At 47.8% G+C, this 20,506-nt stretch overlaps 1 protein-coding gene across 2 annotated transcripts in view; it reads right to left on the minus strand.

Moving 5' to 3' along the window:
• The window catches only part of Snx10 (sorting nexin 10), a 64,421-nt gene extending 44,287 nt beyond the window's left edge, over positions 1-20,134 (minus strand). Inside the window, exon 1 of one of the 2 annotated variants that reach the window (XM_048440349.3) lies at positions 20,041-20,134. The gene's annotated coding sequence lies outside the window, so the exon portion shown is untranslated. Of the gene's footprint in view, positions 1-3,705; positions 3,885-20,040 lie in introns of those variants that run through there. The other variant, XM_048440345.3, reaches the window with a different exon arrangement.
• Between the last annotated feature and the right edge of the window lie 372 nt (positions 20,135-20,506).

A 20,506-nucleotide genomic window follows, 5' to 3' on the forward strand; every position in this document is an offset into this window, starting at 1 on the left:
ACATTCTGACATCTGGGCACTGATGCATACACACAGGCAAAATACATACATAAGATGAAAATAAGTAGCTGGGTGGTGGCGCACGCCTTTAATCCCAAAACTTAGGAAGCAGAGACAGGCGGATCTCTGTGAGTTCGAGGCCAGCCTGGTCTACACAGGCTCCAAAGCAACAGAGAAACCCTGTCTCAAAAAACAAACAAAACAAATAATAAAATAAAAATAAGTACTATCCCCAAAAAATTAAGGTTCTAATAAAAGCAACATAAACTACCCACAAGAATAAAAGCAGCAGCCGTGTAGAGCCACTGACCAGCACTGTACTGTGTGTACTGTGGGCACTGTGTGTCTCTCTCAGCCCTCACAACTGCCTGCTCTCCAGAGGAAGGCTGAGTCAGGTGAGGTGACTCGCTTAAGGTCACCAATCTGTCCACAGAAGTCCACCCCTCTATCACAGATAACCACTGTGCATTCTTAGAATGCTGGTTATGCTAACGTGGGGGGGGCGGGGGCGGCAGGGAGCTGAGCCTAACTTCCTTGTACCAGGTATGGGCCAACAAGATGGCTCCGCAGGTAAGGGGACTTGTTACCAACCCTGTTGACCTGGGTTCAACCTCCCAGGGAGAACCAACTCCCACCAGCTGTGCCCTGGCCTCTCCATACCATACACCACGGTATGAACACCGCCCCTCCAAACACACAAATGAAAAAATGTAATGCTATTGTTGAGACAGGGTCTCTCTGTGTAACCCTGGCTGTCCAGAAACTTGCCTTACAGACAAGGCTATCCTTGAACTCACAAAGATCCACCTGCCTCTGCCTCCCAATTGCTGGGATTAAAGATACCCTGCCTAAAAAATGTAATTCTTTAAATTCCGAGAAACATTTCCTTTGCATAACCTTTCTTGGAAGATCTGGCCACAAGATTTTTAGCCTTATCTGGTAAACACTGAATTATAATCTGCCTCCCACGAAAGCATAAAGTTCAAATAACACAGCTCCTCTCCATCCTTGATCATTTCGCTCTCTTGTCTCTGTAATACACCCTGGATTGCCGGTCGCATTACACTGCCAAATGGTAGTGAAATAACAATGCCCAGACGTCACCCAAGAGCTGAGGACACCACACAAACAAAGCACAGGATGCTCAGTGTTGACCCATACGTTGGTCCTGCAAAGACAGATCTCAGAGGAGACACCGTCACAGTGGTGGACAGGACAGCACTTCTGTGAATCGGAAAGTCAGAGGCCTACACAACCACTGCCTGGTCAGTTCCCTAGACTTACTGCCTTGGGTCACCTGCTTCACCTCGACCTGTCTGGTAGCCTTACACATAAAGTGAGAGCTGACAGCAGAACCAGCTGCTGTAGTTAGTGAGCAATAAGCAAACACCTCAGACCAAAAGTCTTGCTATTAAGACACACATACAATTACCACTGCTAATGTCTGTTATTAGGCTTTTAAAAACACAGAACCACAGGCTGTAAGGGCGAGGAGCCAGGGTTTGCTTTTCCTCCGGCCACTTCATACACACTAATATGTTTAAAGATGACGTAATTGCACCAATGAACGGTGTTTCCCAGAAGTAACCCTGCCATTCTGGACAACCCTGGGTTACTTTGGGTTCTGAAGACATGTGACTCTAGGTCAACTTACTTAACCTAGCCCAGAGTCCGCAAATATTGCCTGAGCAAGAAAACAGGTTCAATTTGTTTACCAAGGTACAATGCTAAACATATTTATATAAATATCAAAATCTCAAATTTGAAAGCTTCAGTTCCACACATGCAAGAGCAGAAGACTTCCCTTTTACAGTTGATTTCCTAACAGAGAAACAGAAACTCACTTGATTTGTTTTCCCTGCTAGCTAACTGGGAATTGAAATACTATCAAGTATTTTGTGCCTTAAAAAAGTTATAAAAAAGGAGCCAGGTGGTTGTGGCACAAGCCTTTTAATCCCAGCACTCAGGAGGCAGAGGCGGGTGCATCTCTTTGAGTTCGAGGCCAACCCGGTCTATAGAGTGAGTTCCAGGACAGGTTCCAAAGCTACGCAGAGAAACCCTGTCTCAAAAAAAGAAAGAAAGGGAAGGAAGGAAGGAAGAAAGGAAGGGAGAGAGGGAGGGAGGGAGGGAAGGAGGAAGGAAGGAAGGAAGGAAGGAAGGAAGGAAGGAAGGAAGGAAGGAAGGAAGGAAGGAAAGAAGGAAAAGGGGTTGGAGAAATGGCTCAGTGGTTAAGAGCACTTGCTGCATTTACAGAGGCCCCATTCATTCACAGCACCCACACTGACTGGCTTACAACAATGGCTTGTAACTCCAGCTCCCAGAGTCTGGCCTCTGACTTCCCCAGGAACTCACACATACAGACCTACATAGTTATTCTATGTACCCCTAGCTCAGGCTGGCCTCAAACTTGTACTGATCCTCCTACCTCTGCACTCCCAAGTGCTGGGGTTACCCGTGCGAGCCACCACGTCTGGCTTTAGGCTAGAGTCCTGAATGCAGATACTCCCATACCTACACCACAGTTCTTTCTGCTCTTACACACCCATGACTCACTCTTCATCCACACAATTAACACTTTTCTCTGAAGGGCTCTCCTACTCTGTCCTAGCTAACTCTTTTCATCATATATGGCTTCTTACTGCTTGCCTATTTTCCCTGCTAGTTCAGTCTGATATCCCTCCCCACTCCCCACCCCACCCCCCCCCCCCCGTATCTTTCTTCTTAAAATGCTTCCAGCAGAGGCAAATGCAGTGCATGGGCTTTGCCTCTGATGTAGACTGAGAAAGTGAAAGCAGCTACAACTAGCGGCAACTTCAGGGGGGGGAAAACCCTCACTTCCCCTTCCAGGATCTGAGGTGAGTTCCCCAACATCCAGACATTCACATTCAGTGTCCAGAGGCCTACTACCACCTGTAACTATAGCTTCAAGGGAGGGGACGCTGCCTTCTGGCCTCCACAGGCACTGCCCACACACAAGGCATACACTGACACAGAGACACACAGATACGTATCAATAAATTAAAAACAAATCTTTAGCCAGGTGGTGGCGGCGGCATGCGCCTTTAATTCCAGCACTGGGAAAGCAGAGGCAGGTGGATCTCTGTGAGTTCAAGGCCATCCTGGTCTACAAGAGTTCAGAACAGCCAGGACTACACATAGAAACCCTGAAACCCTGTCTCAGGAGAGAAAAAAAAAAAAAAAGAGGGGGAGGGAGGAAGGAAGGAAAGAGAGAGAGAGAGAACGAGAGAGAGAGAGAGAGAGAGAGAGAGAGAGAGAGAGAGGAATAAGGGAGGGAGGGAGGGAGGAAGGGAGGGAGGGAGGGAGGGAAGAAAGAAAAAAAGAAAAATGTATACTATTGGGCAAGAAAGATGGCTCAATGGTTAAGAGCACTTGATGCTCTTCCATAAGACCTGAGTTTGGTCCCCAGTGCCCACGCCAATAGCTCACAACTGCCTCTAATTCCAGTTCCAAAGGATCCTCTCTGAGGGTGCCTGCACTTGTGTGCATGTAAACACAAATAAAAGTAAAATAAATCCTTTTCTTTTCATCATTATTAAATCTCAGCACTTGCTCACAACAGGCGAACATGTCAAAGAAGCGGCCCAAGGTTTTCAGAACAATGGATTAAAACAAGCCTCACTGAATCAACCACACAGTCACTCAATCAATTCCAGCCCAAAACCATCACCAAGCCAAGGTACCAACCTGTTAGGATGAACTCTGAAAACACATCCTAGGAAACACGCCGCTTCTGCCTAATAAAGCAAAAAGGAACAGCGCTGGGGGGGGGGGGGGGATTGCAGTTCTCCCTCTCAGGAGTTCTTAGGGCTCTGGGCTTGCTCGCCAGTCTGAAGACAGACTGGACATCCCCGGGTATTTTGTTCTTACAAAGCGAACCCGCCAGAGCCTTAAGAGGAAGAAGGCGGAGACGTGCAGGGGGTGGGGCTTGTTACACGAATGATTAGGCAAAAACAACACTGGGCACGCGGGTTCCATTTGCCTGACGGACTAATGGTTTAACTCTTTGTTGGCAAGTGTCCTGTTCCTCTGAACATTCTTACACAACACTGGGCATGCCAGTTTCATTTGCCTGATGACTAAAGCTTTAACTCTTTGTTGGCAAACGTCCTATTCCTCTGAATGCTCTTCTCACACCTGGCAGCTCATTAGAGGCCCTCCTCCACTGGCTAGACAACCATGCAAGGTGAAAGGAACAAGTACCTGACGCAGAAAGGGTTAAAGGCAAAGGTGGGCAATGGCCTTGGGGGAAAGACCTAGGTCAGAGAGTCTGATGACATCAGGTACCCTTCTCCATAATCCACAAAAACCTTAAAAGGATAATCTTGTGTTAAGTGTTCTTCCACAGTAAAAAAAAAAAAAAAAAAAAAAAAAAAAGAGTCAGGGCTGAGCAGGGGGCACACACCTTTAACCCCAGAGGAAGCAAGCAGATCTCTGTGAACTCAAGGCCAGTTTGGTCTACATAGTTGAGACATGTTTCAAAAATGAATAGTCAAGACTTGTTTCAAAAATGAATAGTCAAGATTTGGGTAGGGTGCTTGCCATCCCAGAACTTGGGCTGTGGAGGTAAAAAGAGCTGGAGTTCAAGGACACACTTCGCCTCAAAGTTCAAGGCCAGCCTGGGCCACAAGAGCCTGTGTCAAAGAACAAACAAGGGGCTGGAGATGCGGTTCACTGGATAGAGCACTGGCTATTCTTCCAGGGGATGTAGATTCAATTCTCAACACCCACATGGTACCTCACAACCAGCTGTAACTCCATTTCCAGGGAACTCACACCCTCTTCTGGCCTCTGAGAGCACCAGGTACACACTGTGGCACACAGACATACATGCAAGCAAAACGCACACACAAAATAAAAATAAATACGTCTTTTTTAAAAAAAAAAAAAGTACCATATGCTGATATGCTGAGCAGTGTTCCAATTGGCCCTCAAAGGAAGACTTAAGAACGAGAAACACAAGCACCCCAAAAATGCTGCAAACCAGTCTCACCCAATTTGGTGACTTCCAAGAGCAGAGATTCCTCAGTCCACTTTTCTCAGTCAAGGTTGGACATGGGTCTCTCCAGGCCAAAATCAAGATGCCCACAGGGCACAGAGGTAACTTCTCCTCTGTTCATAGTCAGGAAAGCTCGTTAGCTTTGAAGGACTCTTCTGGGTAACCCCCAGGAAGACCATGAAGATGGCTCACTTGCTGTAAAGTCCTGCCAACCTGAGTTTGATCCCCAGGACCCACAGGACCAAAAAAATTAACTTTGGAAAGCTTTCCTCTGACCACTGCACGTGCGCGCATGTGCCCACACACACACACAACTTGTTTCTTGAGCTCTTGCTGCTGTGGCCCACATGATGAGCTGTGACCTAGAACTGGTGCTGATCGGGCTAGGATTGACCGAAGAACCACGACTGTTAATAAGAGCTCAGCATCACTGAACTGAAGTCTTCTACGCTTCACTGGGACAACAGAGAAGTCCTTCCTGAGATCAGTGCACAGAAGCTGATACAACTGTGGTCCAAGGGACTACATCTTGAGCTTGACAATGTAAGAGTCTTCCAGGGATTGCTGGTTTTGAAGGTATGAAGGGTTCAGAGAGAGTAGTAGAGGCTTGGCACCTTGTGGCAGGGGCAGGGTCCTGCAGAGAAGGCCTGAGGGGCTATGGGTGAACCTCTAGCTACAGTGGAGATCCCAGGATACTGGAGATGTTATGACCTAGAAGAGTTGCGGATGTGGAATGGAGATGGCCTGAGCGAGAGGCTTTGGGGGCTGTGGATGACAGAGGTGGAGAGGCAGGGCTGCCCAAGCCCTTTAGAGCCCAAGGATTACAAACCTCAGTGCCAGGCACTGAGCTCCGGGATTTGGATCCACACTGCCAGATTTTAGTTTTACTTTGCCATGACTGTTCTTATGCCCTGGTTCTTCCCCATCCTGGCATGTGCACAAAGCATGTTCACACTCACACAATAAGAACTTGTATTTGTTCTTATTTGTTTTAAACCAAGTTCTCCAGCCAGGCATGGTAGTGGCTGCCTTTAATCTCAGCACTTGGAAAGCGGAAACAGGTGAATCTCTCTAGGGCAGCCTGTGTCTATTGAGCAAGTTCCAGGCCAGCCAGAGCTGAGAGATCCTGCCTCAAAAAAAGAAAGAAAAAAGAAAAAGAAAGGGAAATTAGGTTCCTTAACATGGGCACATCCTGTAACCACCGTTTTTCCAAGTAAGTAAGCCAATTCACAGTTTTTTTTTTTTCTAACCTTTGCAGGCTGAATCTTGGTGCCTCAGCTGGAACTGTAACACAGAAGACACGCTGCACATTGGGTGATGATGCAATGCTAGTCCTGCACCAGTCTGTCCATTCCAACCACTCTTCACTCTTCGATTTCTTTGTCACAGCTTTTTTTTTTTGAGACAGGGTTTCTCTGTAGCTGTGGAGCCTGTCCTGGAACTAGCTGTTGTAGACCAGGCTGGCCTCGAACTCACAGAGATCCATCTGCCTCTGCCTCCTGAGTGCTGGAATTAAAGGTGTGCGCCACCACTGCCCAGCACTTTGGTCACAGCTTTTTAATTCTAACCCATTTAGGGGATGGCGAGATGGCTCAGCAATTCAATGCACACGCTGCTGCTCTTCCAGAGGACCTGAGTTCAATTCCCAGCATTCATGTAGAGCAACTCACAACTGCCTTTAAAGCCAGATTCACAGGGGCCCCGATGCCTTTCTCTGCAGGCACCCACAATACATGCACATGGATGCATGTGTATGCACATATCCACACGCACTTTTCAAAACAGATTCTGCAAAAATTTACTTATTTAATGTATGAGTGTTTTGTCTACATACATGGCCATGTATGTCCGTGCGCCACATGCATATGTCTAAGACCTGCAGAGGCCAGAAGACATCAGACCCCCTGGAACTGGAGTCATGGACAGCTCTGTGCCAGCACGTGAGCATTTGGAACTGAAACCATCTTCTGCAAAAACAGCCAGCGAGCCATCTCTCCAGCTCCCCCACACACACGTTTTTAAATAATAAAAATATTTTTAATTTAAGAATGAGGACAAAATGAAAACTTCCCCCACCCCAGCCTTCCAGGCCTTTTAGCATTCTCGAGGCACTTTGTGCATATGCTCGTAGATACACATTTTCCAACTCACACGGCTACGTAGATACACATTTTCCAACCCACACGGCTACGTAGATACACATTTTCCAACTCACATGGCTTCCTATGCCTCACTCTTTATACTTAACCTCGTAGCCTGCAGCCAGCTACCCACAGAACTCTCTCCTTTTTTACAGCCGTCCACAGTCCACCATGAAGATGTGCCATTGCTCAGTTCACCAGCCACGCACTCACACGCTCTCCTCCTGTTACCAACAGTGCTCAGTGAACACTATCGTGAGTACGACTGAGAAATAAATGTTTCCAAGCAGAATTTCCCAGTGCATAAGGTCAGGTGAACTATTAACTATGACAGATATGTACCGTCGGCAGAGAATTCACAGCTGAGCGAGTTGTTTCCCCAAATCTTTCCTAATATAAGTTCCCACATGTTTCCAGGGAAGTAAAGCAGGTCCGCCTAAGTGACTTGATTTAATTACATTTATTTGTACATGGGTTCGCACAAGGCACCGAGGCTTGTCTGTGGAGGTCAGCGTGCAATGGTAAAAAGAAAGTGCTGCAGTTCTCCTGAGGGTGCAGAGGCAGGAATGCTGTGTCCCCAAGTGGCGTCAGTGGGCAGCCAGCCATGAGACCACACCGCAGGTCCCCAAACAGCTGCAGGCAGTGGGTTCCGAGACCATGGCAGGCCATGAAGGCAGCTGGGTCTCAGGCAGGGAGCTTCCAAGTGGCCTGCGGGCCATGAGGGCCACTAGGACGTGGGTCCTAGGCATGGAGCCGCATGGTGATTGAGAGACCTACCCGGACAGGCACTCCATGCAGAGTGAGGTTGGATATTTATTTATGTAGTGGGTTATGAAAGGGAAGAGTAGAAGGGGAGAAGGGAGAAGAGCAGAGAGAAGCGGGAAAGGGGGCAGCCACAGCAGCAGCTACCTCTTTGGGAGAGTGGGAAAGAAGATCAGCTAGCTAAGCAGACAGGGGAGGGAGTGGGCGTGGCTTGTCTCTTAAAGGGATAGGACAGACCATTATCAGAGAACAACTTAAGAAAAGTCAGTTCTCTCCTTCCATCATGTGACTCCCAGAGACTGACCGCAGGTCATCAAGCTTGGCGGCAAGCACCTTTACTTGCTGAGCCAGCCTGCCAGCTCTATTTAAGTGAGATTTAACTGGAGTGAGGTTTTCTTTGGGGGGGGGGTCTTTTTTTCCCTTCAAAATATGTGCAAAGCCAAGATCCTTCCATGTACTTATGAACCACAAATTTCTTTTGCATAAATTATTTGCATCCTTCAGTCATTTTTGTTTGGGATATTTTTGAGACAGGACAGCCTTGAACTCTTGATCCTCCTGCCTCAGCTGCTCCAATGCAGAGTGCTTGCTCTGGCTTGTCGAGTTTTGTCAGTTCTGGGGGTTTGCTGAACTGATTTTGTTTTTAAAGTAATAAGTTTTACTTATCATTCTATTCCTCATGGTGCCCACCATACACAGAAAGGCCATTTCTGGCCTAAATTTACAAGACCCGTTTGCCTTTGAGTTTCCTAGAGAGAACCCAGCCACACACAATGAGCTCCACCATGGTCATGAACTGTAGCCTCACCCCAATGTGCTCCCAGACATACGGTATCGAGACGAATCACTGCTGTTCACAGAGCATCTACGCGGTTACTCAAGCAGGCTGTGCGAGGCTGCATATCCTGTTGTAAAAGAGGTGTGGTGTACAGGCAAGCCCCAAGCGCCAGTTCTTCACTCCTGGCTGTACATGGCCTCTCTCGGCAAACACACAGCATCCTCAAGCAAGAGTCTAGGGAGGGTAAAGGCATCAAATCACAAATACCCAGTGCCCCACACTGCAACAGTCCCACCTGTGCACCTATGCCTCTCAAGTCTAGCTATGATCTGGGAAACCTGTGAAAACCCCATTCCAGCATAGCACCCAGCCATGGCAAGCTCAACAGAGGCCTGAGTCTCAGTAATTTACCCTGGCTCCAAGAAAGACCACAAACTGAGACTACCCAAGTACCAGCCAGTAACAGAACATCCAAAGGAAATTCCTAACGTTCCAACAGCGGAAGATAGGATCACCTGCCAGCAAGCAACCATTGCTTTTCACCAGGCCACCCCTGGACAAATGGCTGCCAATCAGGTGTCCTGAACCTTAGAAACCCCTTACCTCAACCTTTGCTACCATAAAAATCCAACTCTAACTGAGCTCGGGGCTCTCTGATCACTCCATCACATAGCAAGACTGAGTTTGCAAACCTATGTAAGAAGAAAGGCTCTTTGGTTTTACATACAGAACTTGGTCTAATCATTGGTTTTGGGCCGACTCTGTGATCTGGGCATGACATCCAGAAGATAGCTCTTAGCAGTGTGAGCCCTGTAAGCCACACCCCTCAGAGTTCCCCGACTGTGCCTACCTCCTAACGCCTCTGCATACATAACAGGTCATTTCCACTGCTCATCTCATTGCTCAACCAATAGCCTCTTTTGCTTCCTATTCCTTTGACATCCCCGCCCCCATCTCCCTTACCCCATTCACCACAATGGCTGCTTCCGATCCTTCAGCTAGGCCCCTCCACCTCCTCAGAGAGGCAAGGCACCACTTTCTTTAACCTTATCTGTAGAGCAGTTGGTATTGTTTTAACCATTAATTTGTTTCTGTGTTTATCATCTGTCATCTCAAAAGTCCCCAAAGGCCAGGGGCCTTGTCCAAATCGTTTATGCTTTAAAACCCAGCATTCACTGAGCACGGTGCCTGGCAGAGAGTCAGTACTCAATAAATATTGGGCACATTAAACTTGATTGAATGAGTTCCAGAAAATTCTCGCCATTTCTGCATCATCAAGTTTCTGATAAGCCCAATCGCTTGGGATGGAAAGGTAGGTCTAAGAACAGTAGCCTCTCATGCCCACCTGCCTCGCTCCATCATGCTTAGCCCTTCATTGCCGGAGGAAAGAAAGCATTTCCCCAGCACCGGCCATAGCTAATGTGCTCTCGAACACACTGCGTTCACTGTCCTCGAGCCCTTGATTCCACTGGTCTGCGGAGGATGAGCTGGGGAATAAGACTAATGGTAACCCTTCACCACTAAAAATTCAAAAGGGAAGTGGGTATAGTAGACAACAGAATTCTGGGAGGAAGAAGGCAGTGTGGCAGACGCCATGGTTCTCCTGCCCAAGACGGACGCTGGTTAAACTCATGCCAGTAAGCCACAGTCAAGTAACAATACACATTAATGGAGATGGGTTAAACTAACATGTGAGAGTTAGCCAATCAGGGGCTGGAGATAATGGGCCAGGCAGTGTTTAAATGAATACCATTTCCATGTAATTATTTCAGGTATAAACTAGCTGGGCGGCTTGGAGCCGGGCAGGACAAAAAGCAGCCTGCGCCCCTTTACCACAGGGAAGGCTCACAAACCCCTACCTTTCCTGGGGTGATTGAGAGGCAGCTACTGGTAGAGAGATGTGCTGGTTTGAATGAGAATGGTCCCCTATCAGGCTCCTGTATTTGCAGGCTTTGTCCCTAAACCAAGAACTGTTTGGAAGGATTAAGAGGTGTGGCCTTGGAGCAAGAATGGCTTTGTGGGGGAAGGTGTGTCACTGGGGGTGGGCTCTGAAGTTTCAAAAGCCCAAACCAGACCCAGTCTCCCCTCCCCTCCTCTTTCCCTCCCTGTCTCCCTGCTATCTGCAGGTCAGGATAAAGAACTTCTCCAGCACCAGGCCTGCCTGTGTTCCATCATGCTCCTTGCCATGACGATAACAGATCAACCCCCTGAAACTGTAAGCCAGGCCCCAGTTAAATGCTTTCTTTCCTAAGCGTTTCCTAGGTCATAGTGTCTCTTCACAGGAATAGAATGCTAGCTAAGGCGATGGGGGAAGAAGAGACATTTTTCTCAACGCTCTAATCCATTTGAAAAGTGTTCACATTCCTGTTAAACAGCCCCTCCCCCAGGGCCCTGTATGTAACCCATCAAGCAGAAGAGGGACTGGTTTGGAAAGAGAAAGGAGACCACCAGGAAGGGACAAGAGACAGTCGTAGGGGAGAATATGATCTAAATACATTATATACTGAGCCCTTTCATCATTCATCGTTCATGTAAGTTAACAAGACATTTTTTAAAAAGACAAAAGTGGGTGGCTGAAGATGTATCTCGGTTTGTAGGGAACCTCCCAGCATGTAAGAAGCCCTGAGTTTGATCCCTAGAACCATAGGAATGGGGGCAGTCTGTGTCAATAATCCCCACTGTAGAGGCAGAAGCGGGAAGGTCAGAAATGTTGAGGTCATCCTCAGCTATGTATGTAATGAGTTCACGGCCAGCCTGGGCTACAAGGGACCAGGTATCAAAAGCAGAAAGGCAGGCAGACAGGCTGGTGGCCAGCTGAGCATCACAATGCACACCCTTAATATTGGCACTTGGGAGGCAGGGATGGGGAGATCTCTGGGAGTTCGAGACCAGTCTGATCTACATAACAAGTTCAAAGACAGTCAAGGCTACTTGGAGAAACTCTATTTCAAAACAAAAGGTGGGTAAAGGGATGACCCAGCAGTTAAGAACAGTGGCTACTCTTTTAGAGGACCCCAATTCAGTTCCCAGCACCTACATGGTGACTCACAATGGCCTGTAATTCCAGTCCCACAGGATCTGGCCTTGGTAGACACTGCAGGCATGTAGTGCATGTAGTGCCCAGACAGGAAAAAACATCCATATACATCACATAAAATAATTTTTTAAATTATACTTTTCTAGGGCTGGAGAGATGGCTCAGAGGTTAAGAGCACTGAATTCTTCTTCCAGAGGTCCTGAGTTCAACTCCCAGCAACCACATGGTGGCTCACAACCATCTGTAATGAAATCTGGTGCCCTCTTCTGGCCTGCAGGCATATATACAGACAGAACACTGTAAACAAAATAAATAAATAAATCTTAAAAATATATATAGAGGAAAAAATTATGCTTTTCTACTTTAAAAAAAAAGAAAAAGAGGGTGAATTGGACAGAGGGGAAAGAAAAACTGAGCTAGACATGGTGGTCCATGCTTGTAATCTGAGCAGGTTTGTAATCTGAGGAGGCAGAGGCAGGAGATCAGTTCAAGTTGAAGGCCAGCCTGGTCTCAAAAGTAGATGGAAAAAAGGAGAAAATAAAAGGTCGGGCTAGAGGTGTGGCTCAGTGGTAGAATACTTGCCTAGAATGGTGAGGCCCTAGGTTTAACACCCAGCACAATAAATAAATAAATAATACAATTTTTAAAACAATCAAAACCTAATTGTTTACTATCAGACCCTGTTTGAAGCCTATAACACAAACTATCCTTTTGGATTCCCAAGCAGCTACTAAGTTACACATCATTATTACCTTAATGTTTAAACTAAGGAACTGGGCATTGGATTAAGTGGAACTGCCAGGATGGCCAGATGGATTCAGAAAAATCCCTCACTCTTAGCACAGTGGAACCCTAACAGGGTGCCTACCCTTGATCTTCACAAACAAATGCACAGTTGAGCACACCAAGAACCATAGCATTTGGGGGACAGCCTAGGATACCCAGAGCAACTCTACCAAAAAGGAAAAGGAATAAAAGACCGAGATAAGGGGAGGGGAAAGAGGAGAGGAAAGGGAATAAGGAAGAGGAAAGGGGATCTCTATGAGTTTGAGACCAGCCTGATCTACAAAAGCTAGTTCCAGGACAGGCTCCAAAGCTACAGAGAAACTGTCTCAAAAAAAAAAAAAAAAAAAGCCAACCCAAACACTGGGTTATTACTAAGTATTCACATGCTCCAGGATACAAAGTAGGCCAAGTTCTGTCCACGTATGAATGTGGAAAAGCCAGCATCGGAATGCGACCTGCTGAGGATCGTTAGCTATGAATGGGCCCCCAGGATAACTTGAGGACAAGTCAACCCACTGGGTAATCACTGAGATTTGTCACCCGTATGACATCGCCTGTTCTAAGGCCTACAGATGCTAAGGCACAGACTGAAACAGGTCACTTGTGAAGCAAAGCTCATTGTGCCAAAAGATGGAGCGCTGGTGACAGGGCTCCAGGAAGGAGGAGTGTGGAGGGAGAGGACTCCAAGAGAAGGCAGGAGTCAGGTGGCACCCAGAAGACAGAGGCCAGCGGAGCTCTGTGAGTTCAAGGCCAGCCTGGTCTTCACACCCGTTCAAGGACAGTCAGGACAATGTTAATAGAAAGACACTGGTTTTTTGTTTTGTTTTGTTTTGTTGTTTTTAGAAGGGGTGGCACACACATGGTCTTGATGCTGGAAGAGGACAAGCAGGAAAAACAGGACCAACCTGAGGCTCTTAAAACACGAGGCAGCTGGCAAGATGGCTTAGAGAATAAAGGCACCGGTCATGCAAGCCTGGTGACCTGAGTTTAATCCAGAAACCACATAAGGGTGGAAGGAGAGAAGAGACTCCACAAAGTTGTTCCAGCCTATGGCAATGGAAGATACCCAAGTTTAATCCAGTTACAAGGCAGAGGCCCAGGACTGACACTCCCATAGCCCAATTCAATGCTTACGCCCTTACATAACCTGCAGACACTTGCACACACATCCCTCTATAACTGGCTCCCAACTGGTTTTCTGGTTTGAGTTTGGGTCCTGGTTGGCTGTTGTGGAATAATCTTTTTGTACACTGCAAAGATGTGTCTTTGCCAAGAAGCCTTCTGACTGTGAGTGGCCAATAACTAAGTGGGAAGAGGTTGGGTGGGACTTCTGGTCAGAGAGGAAGAGGAGATAGGAGCAGGAGAGACGCCAGAGGAAACAGAAGATGCAAGATGTAAGAGAGGCTAGAAGTCATGAGGCAAAACACAGATTAATATAAATGAGTTAATTTAAGTTATAAGAGCCAATGGATCACGCCTAAAAACTACAGGCCGAGCTTTCATAATTAATAACAAGTGTCTTTGTCATGATTTGGAGGCTGGCGGTCCAAAAAAGCCTACTAGAGTTGGCTGCAAACTCACTACACAGGCAAGGATGTCCTTGAACTCCTGATCAAGTGCCAGGATCACAGGTGTGGGATACTGAGTCCAACATCAACACGTAGCTTCAGTTCACACAGGCATGCTGTAATACTTTGTGGCAAATTCAAGCTCTGATTTCCCTACGTCTTCTGCTCAGTTTTGCTGAAAGCCTGAAACCACCCTAAGAAATAAAGACCACTGGGGGGCAAGGAAGTGGGGCTGCACCTAGGAGGAGTTAAGGGGAGGAGTTGGGGACAAATGGGTTCCAAATACACCAAATGAATTCTCAAAGAATTAATTAAAAATAATAATAAACTTTTACAGAAAGGGCACTTAGCAACAGGAAGAACCTGGACAGAAGGCGTGATGGAAAGGGGGAGTCAGATGACTCACAGACCAATGACTGGAAGGAGGCCGGTGTCACAGGCAGGATGAGGAAGCTGCAGAGGGGGTCAGAAAGAAGGCTAAGCCCCGAGAACAAGCTAGCTCAATGTAGGACATCGGCCATTCCTGATTGGGGCTAAGATTGGGAACGGTACAGGTATGAAGATTAGAGAAAGCTCCACCCAAAGTTCTGCCCTCGTAGGAGACCATCTCCTGGAAAAGGGAGAGGTGGGGTTGAGTGTGGTGGCTTGGCACCTGTGACGCCAGCTCTTAGAAAGCTAAGGAAGGGTTCCTCAAATCCAGTGAGTTCCAGGACATCCTGAGCTACTGACGGATTCACTGCCTCAAAGTCACAAGACGGAAACAAAAACTAGAGAGATTGCAACACGTGGGCAATCACCACCTTTTACTCTGGCCACGGATGCCAGGACTGGTGCTGGGTCGGTTCAGCGGCCTGTGGAACCAAGAACAATCAGGAATTACACGTAACCTACTTAATCAAATACAAACCAGCCAAAAGGATACTGCTCCAAATGAACTGACAAGCAAGGAGGAAGGGTTGCTTATTGAGCAAGGCGATTCCTGTGAGCAAGCAAGGTAGCTCTACACTCAGCCAGGGGCACAGCGAGGGGGCAGGTAAAGGTATTCACTGAACTTGATTGATAAACATCGTGCCTGCAGCCTGAATTCAATCTCTGAACTGCACGCGTGGAAGGAGAGAACTCCCATAAGTTGTCCCCTTCTGACCCTAACACTTGTCTTATATGGCACACATGCATACACAAATTAGCACACGCACAGCGTGGCACACATGTCATGCCTTAGTTAAATTCCTATTGACTGAGGCAATTTATAAAAGAACTGTTTAGGGGCTGGAGAGATGGCTCAGTGGTTTAGAGTACTTGTTCATCCAAGGGACCCAGGTTCAACTACCAGAACCCACAGGGTGGCTCACAACTAACTCTCTGTAACTCCAATTTCAGGAGATCCAACCCCTTCTTATGGCCTCCAAAGACACCAGGCACAAGTGCAGTGGACAGATATACATGCAGACAAGAGACCCATACACACAGAAAACAAAAATAAATAAATCCTTTTAAAAAAAAGTAAGCACTTAATCAGGCTTATAACTTCAGAGGTTTACAGTCCACGATCTCAGAGCAAAAGAATACTGGAGAGCTCAGATCTTGATCCGCAACCACCAGGTAGCGAGAAAGAGCACTGGGAATCATAGGAGTCTTTAGAAACCTCCAAGCCCACCTCTTCCTACAGAGCCATACCTGCTAATCCTTTCCAAACAGTTCCACCAATGGGAGACCAAATATTCAAATACACATGCCGAGAGGGGCCATTCTCATTCAAACCACCACATGCCTTTACATACACATAATAAAGCAAGCTTTAAAAAATGAGAGAGCAACTAGGTAGTGTCAACAGTAACAGAACAAAGGCTCTGGAGCACAGGGGACCTGAGCTACATAGGTGGCGGCTCCTTTAACCTAGTGTAGCCAACTGACTGATAAGCCCTATAGTAGGGTTAGGGGTCTCCATCAGTGAGGCAGGAGTTAAGTTTGCTTCACAGAAGAGTTCAGAGCTGAGGACGGCAAGTACTACAGAATTTGCCCAGCAGGCTCCGGGAGGCCCTGAGCGCCAGTCCCAGCACAGAAGGGAAGTCTCTGGCTTACCAACGATTTGTGAAGCCATAGAAAAAAACAAACCCCACTTGTACAGTCTCTGTACCAGATTCAAAGAAGGAGAAACTCCCAGGTCTCACCATGGGCCTCCTAAGCCCTGAGACCCAGAAATCTGCTTCTTCCCACATGGTTCTTATGGATAAAATGTCCAAGAGGGCCAACAAGGTAGTATAGCAGATAACATCACTTGCCACCAAGCCCAAAGACCTGAAATCAGTCTCTGGGACCCACATAGTGAAAAAGAAGCAACCTCAACAAGCTGTCCTCTGACCTCCACACCTGCATGCCATCACACACACACACACACACACACACACACACACGTAACATAAACACACAACACACACAAATAAATAAGTGTTCTTTAATTTTTTTTAACATTTGAAAACCACAGATCCGGGGAGACAGTGTAGACAAGAAGATGCATTGGAAGGGTCTGAGGGAAGCTGGGGATCAGGCCAGAACGGAGCACAAGAAGCCCGAGAAGCAGAGGGTGGGTGAGGGGCCTCAGAAAGATGACTGCATGAGATCACCGCAAGCACTGAGTGAAAACCCCAGTGTGGTCGGGGCCAGGCCAACCATGGGAGCCGTACGCAAATAGAGAAATCCCAAGGATGGGCACCGAGAAGGGGACCCAGGAGCCTTGTACCCCATGGGAGACAGGGACCATGTGCTTGAATGTCAGGCTCCATACTGTTTCTCAGCAGCCTGGGCTGTCCTCACATAGGCTCCCATTGCTAGTATGAACTTGAGGGGGTCTATCTCTATCCTTTAGTGCCCCCCTTTGGCTCCTTCATCTTTTCATCCCCTAATCAAAACGGGCTCCAGACGTCCTTTCTTTCCATTGTGAATGGATCCACTTTCATTTGTGACTTAAGACTTAGGACTGGGGACCTTCACCATCTGAAGAGATGTATTTAGTGTGCAGCGCTGCAGGTGCACACACGGTGTGAGCAGCAGATGTGACCTGCTGAAGGCCTCGAAGTGCATGGAGCATGCACGAAATAAGGACATCACATGACGGACAGGACACTCAATACTAATCAAATCTAGTACGAATGAATATTCCAGTTGGTTCCAAAAGCAGCACCTAAGCAGAGAGAGCCTGCCCCTTGAAGGTAGTGGGGGCAGAAATGGATAAGAAACGGAATTCTTCATACATGCAGGTGTTCTGGTTACTGAGGAATCGTTAACTCGGTATTCAACAATGCTATCAAAATAAAATGCACCTCATACAATTATCAACTAAACAAGACAAAAAAAATACCTTTCATATCTTCCTAATGGATTCAGGAATTGGGCATGGAGGCACACAACTATAATCACAGCACTAGGGAGGGGGGAACAACAGGAGGATCAGGAGTTCAAAGCCCGTCTCAGCTACATCAATTAAAAAAAAAAAAAGGATTTAGGGAGGCCACTGAAATGGCCCCATGGTAAAGGCGTCTGCTGCCAAGCCTGGAGGCCTGAGTTCATTCCCCAGAATCCTCATGATAGAAAGAGAAGTAGCTCCTGAGCTTGTCCTCTGATTTCCATTTAAGTACGGGGGCACGTGTAAACCCACACGTGAATATATATATTCATATATATATATATACAAATAAATATATATATACAAATAAATAAACAAATGCATAATTAAAACATACAAAATATGAAAAGCAAAGATGCAGGATGCCGGGCACACACCTGTGACCCCAACACTTGGAAAGCAGGTGCAGGAAGACCAAGTGTTCAAAGCCTCAGTTACATGCCATGTTTAAAGCCAGCCCTAAGCCACAGGTGACAGTGGCTCACACCCATAACCCCAGCACTTGAGAGTTCAAGGTCATCCTCGAGTACAGTGATAGTAGCCCCTGCCTGTGACCGCGGATCCTGCTCAAGGGCATCCTCTGCCTCGCTGCAAGTCAGACACCAGTCTGGGCTGCATGAGGCACTGGCTAAAAAATTAAAAATTAAAAAATAGGGTCAATCATAGTGACAACTTTAATCTCAGCACTTGGGAGGCTGAGGCAAGCCGATCTCTGAGTTCAAGGTCAGCCTGACCTACCTACTGGGTTCCAGGACAGCTGTTTTGTTATTTTTGAGACAAGGACTCAAAGGTTAAGGATAGCCTCAAACTCCCGATCCTCTTGCTTGCACCCCCCCAAGTGTTAGGGTGACAGATGTGCACCACCATGCCTGAGTCTGCCAACAACAACTTAACTAGCAAACACGCGGACCGAGATTTCAGCTCAGAAGGGTCTGTAACCAGAAGATGTAGCCAAGCCACAGTTCTGTATAGCCTCTAGTTGGGACAAGATCAAGAGCCTACATGTTAACTCATACCTGTTAAACAACCAAGAAAAAGACCTTTGGTGACTACAGCCCTAAAATCTGGGGGGCTTTCCAGGAGTTCCCAACATCTTAGCCAAACCCTTCCTCTGCTATTCTTCACAAGGAAAGCCAACCTAGGCGGGACCCTGTTCTCAGGCTCTTCTCAGCCTTTCACAAGTGGTTGTTACACCACAGCCCTAAACTAAAAGAGGAAAGAGAAACCAGTTCCCCCCACGGCTTAACTCAAAATGAAAGGCGTGCTGCCATGTCAGGGCTGAAAAAGCAGATCAGGAGTGCTCTAAAGTGGAGGGGGAATCACTGTAGCGGGGCAGAGAGGCAGCTCTTTTGTAGACAGCAGCAGCGGTGTTTTCAAGACACCGATCTCTGAAGGCCTTCCCATAAGTGAAATAAAAGGAGGTGGGTAACACAGCCCAGAGCAGAGGAAATCGAAGCATGATTGCCAAAAGACAGCAACCCCACCCCACCACCACCAGGGGCACGCCTCCTGGAGGGCAGTGCCAGCCAGGCCCCCAGTTTCTGGAACGAAGAATGCACTGACAGAAGAAACCCGGATGGATGGTCAGTTAACTAGAAGTGGCTGCTAATGAGGTCTTTGACATCTTCACATGGTCAGTCACTTCTAAATGTATCTACATTTATATCAGTATTCAAGACGGTCTGTCAGTCAATCTCAACTCTACTACCCCTTTAAAAATAAATAAACAGGGACTAAGGAGCAAGCAACTCAGTGACAAGGTGCTTGCTAATATGTTCAAGACCGTGGGCTCCATCCCCAGGACCAGAAGGAAGGAAGGTAGCTAGAGGTTGGTTGAGTGAAACAGGAATGACTATCCGGGTTGTATGTGTGCCTGAGGGACAAGAAACACGCGAAGTCATGCAGACTCCTCAACCTCACGTGAGATACTGTTGCCAGGACACTTAGCCTCCCCCTCCTGAAAAGCCCCTCAAAACTGGGCCAATGGTTGGGGAAGTATCCTAACGCCCCCAACCCCCTCCAGCCACTCCCACAAGCCCGCTGCCAGAAGAAGAGGGGTTTTCATACACCCCTCCCCCGAGTGCCTTCTGCTCCCCCCTCTCGGACCTTGGTTTCACCTGTCGCAAACTGAAAGGGTTGATGGAGATCACGTCAAACCCCCCTCTGCTCTCAATTTCTAATCCACCTCTCTCCACGCGCCTGTGCCTTGCGGAAACAGACATCCCGTGACCATCCCCTTAACAATCCTTGTAATTTTAGGAAAGTGTGATGTGTCCAGAACCGATAAACAGGCTGTTGCTTCCCCGTGCCATCAAACCCGATCAACAACGTGGGTTCATCCGCGGCCTTTCCCATCAATCCCACAATCCCATAAAGAAGAGGGGGTAAAAAACATCCTCGCCCCTCCCAGGCTCTAAAGTCAAAGGCGCCTGGCCTTGCATGCAGGCAGGGAATAAAAAAACCGCCCGCGCCAGCATCTTCCCTGTCCCCGGGCGGGCTGAGCAGGTGCCCGCCACCCGGCTCCCTCCCCGAGGCTCGGCTTACTCACACGCGGTCCTGGGCGGCGGCGCCGGGCCGGGAAAACCGCGGAGTTTGCTGACTCAAGACGCGGCGGCGGCGGCGGCGGCGGCGAGCGCCCAGGAGCGCACACGAGGAGCGCAGCCCCGCGTCCAGCGCACGCAGCGCCCGCCCCGCCCTGCGCGCCCGCTGCCCCCGCCCCGCGCCACTGCCAGCCTCCCACAGGAACGTGGGAACAGCCATCTAGCTAGTGGGTCTTTCCACCCAGCCACCCAGCAGTGAGGGACGGGGAAGGTTGGGAACAGACACACATGACTCGGTGTTCACAGCGGAATCTCGATGGAGGGCGTGTGACTGCTACAAAAATATTAACTTCTCTGTAATTTCTTTTTTAAAAAAAAATTTTTTCGTGAATTATGAGGGGAAATCTATGAAATCTACCAAAAGTATGCACATTTCCTAAATACCATCTTGAACTGGATTTCACCCACCTGTGT

This window comes from Myodes glareolus, chromosome 6 (assembly GCF_982192425.1).
Source record: "Myodes glareolus chromosome 6, mMyoGla1.1, whole genome shotgun sequence".
Lineage (NCBI taxonomy): Eukaryota > Metazoa > Chordata > Mammalia > Rodentia > Cricetidae > Myodes > Myodes glareolus.